Source organism: Gouania willdenowi, unplaced genomic scaffold (assembly GCF_900634775.1).
Source record: "Gouania willdenowi unplaced genomic scaffold, fGouWil2.1 scaffold_49_arrow_ctg1, whole genome shotgun sequence".
NCBI classification, from domain to species: Eukaryota; Metazoa; Chordata; class Actinopteri; order Blenniiformes; family Gobiesocidae; genus Gouania; species Gouania willdenowi.
In genome coordinates, this window is record NW_021145212.1 from 267,934 (window position 1) to 272,162 (window position 4,229).

Here is a 4,229-nt window from a genome sequence, read left to right on the forward strand (position 1 = left end):
TGTGCTCCTGGGGCCCGGGGTGCTTGGCCTGCTGGCCGGGCCGGTCCTGGCAGGGGTCTTTCGGGGCGGGTGGCGCGTGCCGCGCCCTTGCGTACCTACTGGTACGGCCCCTGCTTGGGCAGGTGAGGTAGGGTGTCGGGGGCCGGAATAGGGGGCCACATCCCGGCGGGGCGGTCTGGCTTGGCCCTTGGGGGGGGGGCCCTGGCTTTAAAAAAAAAAAAAAAACTGAAGCTCGTGGCGCGGGCGGCATCAGCGAAGGGTGATCTGGGGCGCCATGGGGGGCTAGGTTGGGGTGCCTGGGGGGGGACTCCCGGCGGCCCCCTGGTGCCTTATGAGGCTTGGGGTGTGGTCGTCCTCCCTGGGCGGGCTGCTCCTGGTGCTGCATCCGTTCCGGGTCCTTCCGGCCTGGGGTCGGGCCCCTGCTGGCTCTGGGCTCGCCGGCGGGTGCCCGCTGGCTGCCTGTTCGGCGCGGCTCTGGTCGTCTGCTGGGCGTGGGCTTCGGCTCCTCCGCTGGGGCCTCGGGCAGGGAGTTCTCTGGGCCCTCCCCTCGGGGGGTTGGGCGCGGGGGTGGGGTGGGGGGGTGGGGGGGCCGATGGGGTGGGGGGTGCGCTGGGTCCTTGGCTCCTTGGGGCTTTCTCGGGTGTGTATGGGGGGGGCGATGGCTGCCTCTCGGCTTGGGATCTTGGTGGCGTTCGGGGGGCTGCTTGGCCGTGGGGTGGTCGCCGGGGGCCCTTAGGCTGCCTGCTCTTGCTGCTGGCCTGACTGCTTCTTCGGGCCCGGGGGCGGCTCTTGGGTTTTGCAGTGGCGGTTCTTGGAAATACATTTGTTATGGATGCACTGGCCTTGGGCTGTGGGATAACACTCATACTGGGCTCAACCATAGACACGTTGTTCCCAAATACCTGTTTTATGGAATTTCCACTCACCTCTTCCTCTGTTCACAGCCACCACCATTATTCCTAAACCGCACACTGGTCACCAAACTGGCTTGACAACACAACAATAAGCACAATATACACAACCACAATTTCACATCGCATCACTTAAAACCTAACAACAATTCCCCACCCATTCTATATCCGATCTTGTATCCCGCATTCCTGTTAACTTCCCCACCCCCCTCCAACCCCTCACCTTGGTGTAACACTGCCCTCTCTCTTTTATATCCTCCCTTTAATAAAGTATTTCTTACCCTTCCCTAGGGAGGGCTGGTGACGGTCACAATTATGCAATGAAATAAATAAATTTATTTAATTGCAATAATAAAATAAGCATTTCTGTTAAAAGATTGCACTTCTTGTAGTGTTAACCTTCGACAGCATGTGCAGACAAGGTAAAAAAAAAAAAAAAAAAGACATAGTAATTGTAATTGACATAAAACTGGGGAACCATGTTACAGTTCTAAGTCAATTATTAGAACTCAATTACAATTCAATTAAGATCACAACGGCCACAGAATTTAGCATTTACGATTATGTCATAATTGTAATTAATTATCAATAATGCATACTTATCAGTTATGCGAATACAATTATAATTGAGCCCAACCCTGTAGAGAATATTACTGTTGCATGCCTAGTATTAATACACAGGCATAAAAGACAAGGGACATCAACAAATTATTAATTTAAAAAGTTAAAACGATGACTCATTCATTCAGATTAAACGTAATGCATCACATCATAGCTGATCAATTCAGATTAAACGTAATGCATCACATCATAGCCGATAAATCAGATTAATTGTAATGCAACACATCATAGCCGACCAATCAGATTAAACTTAATGCATCACATCATAGCCAATCAATCAGATTAAAAGTAATGCATCACATCATAGCAGATCAATCAGATTAAATGTAATACATTATAGCCGACAATTCAGATTAAACGTAATGCATCACATCATAGCCGATCAATCAGATTAAATGTAATGCATCACATCATAGCAGATCAATCAGATTAAATGTAATGCATCACATCATAGCCGACCATTCAGATTAAACGTAATGCATCACATCATAGCTGATCAATCAGATTAATTGTAATGCATCACATTATAGCCGACCATTCAGATTAAACGTAATGCATCACATCATAGCCGATCAATCAGATTAAATGTAATGCATCACATCATAGCCGATCAATCAGATTAAACGTAATGCATCACATCATAGCCGATCAATCAGATTAAACGTAATGCATCACATTATAGCCGACCAATCAGATTAAACGTAATGCATCACATCACAGCCGATCAATCAGATTAAATGTAATGCATCACATCATAGCCGATCAATCAGATGAAACGTAATGCATCACATCATAGCAGATCAATCAGATTAAATGTAATGCATCACATCATAGCCCATCAATCAGATTAAATGTAATGCATCACATCATAGCCGATCAATCAGATTAAGCGTAATGCATCACATCATAGCAGATCAATCAGATTAAATGTAATGCATCACATCATAGCCGATCAATCAGATTAAACGTAATGCATCACATCATAGCCGATCAATCACATTAAATGTAATGCATCACATCATAGCCGATCAATCAGATTAAATGTAATGCATCACATCATAGCCGATCAATCAGATTTAACGTAATGCATCACATCATAGCCAATCAATCAGATTAAATGTAATGCATCACATCATAGTCGATCAATCAGATTAAACGTAATGTACGGCACCAAAACAGCGTTGAATGGAGGTTATTTTCTCAGTTTTAGAGTTCATAAATGTATCTATACTATATAACCTGAGAATTTATTGATTTTGATTTGAATGAATTAATGTTGTTTTATTTTATTATTAATTGTTCATTCTTACAAAGCTTTTATACAGATGCCTTTGTGGAAAATAAATAAAGTTGTAATTGTGGTAGATTTGGTCTCTTCCTTTTTAAGTTTCTACATGAGATGTTTATGTATGCAAGGGACCCGTACCAAGATTTATTACCAAAAATAAACATTGTACTTGAGTACAATTTAAATCAAGTAACAGTAACTTCTTCTACTTTAGTAAATATATCAGCACTCTTTATACCTCAGTGTTTCACTTATAGTGACCCGTGTAGTAGTGAGTAACGTACTTACTGTAAATAATCAGGCTGACAGACGAGTGATGAGAGATTCATGGAAAACAGAATAAAAAGAAACAGGAGGAAAAATTAGTGAAAAGAGCTTTTGTGAATTTTTTTCTGTTTTTTGTTAATTTTTTTTTAAATGATCAAGATACTTGGAAATCTGACAGGAACATCCATCTTATGGCGACTCCTGCTGCACGCTCTGACTCTGTACCCATCACGGTTATTTTCATCAGTCTGTTGATCGTATCTATAGCAACCAGGGGTGGAAAGAGAACAGAAAAAGTCTACTTAAGTAGAAGTACTGTTACTTTGATGACATTTTACTTAAGTCGAAGTAAAGTTACTAATCAAGTAAAAGTAAAAAGTTGATCATTTAAAATGTACTCAGAGTAAAAGTTCTCTCCCATGCAATAAAAAAGTACAAAAATGTGTATAAAGATCAAACTAGGTTCTTTTTTTTATTATTATTATTATTATTATTATTAGAGAACATTTCAAAATAATGTGCATGAGAACAAGACATGGTGTGGCTAACCTGGATAAATAAAACAATTCAATGAGGTAAGTGTTTGTGTCAATACATCCAATGTGTCAGAGCATCCAATAAAACATTTTCTAGTTAGAAAACTATTCCTATCTTTAGGAATCTCTGAAAGCAAGAAATGCTGACAGTATGTTATATAAAGTCTATAAAACATTCTAGGTGGAATGTCAAAAACTTTGTATTTATGCATTTAAAACAAACTGTCTAATGAACAGATTACATTGATTATGCATAAACATCAAAGAAAACATAAATAAAATGCTTATTGAAATGATGAGGTAATAGTGCTTGTGTCAGTGCAGACATTTACAGTAACAGAACCAAGCTCAGGGTAAGTGTTTCACCGCTTCAACAAAATGGATAAGACGTACGACCCCTTATTCTAACGTAATATCTGAAAGCTATGATTTACACAGATGGCAGTAGAACCCATCTGGTGACTCTCCCACGATGGAACCTGGAAGTAGAACCCGTCATGTGCCTCGTGCTGGTGTCCATGGACAGTCACATACTGACCAACTTGTAAATAAAAATAAAAAATGATTGTATTTCATATTTCTGACCACCATCTCTGTCTTTTAATT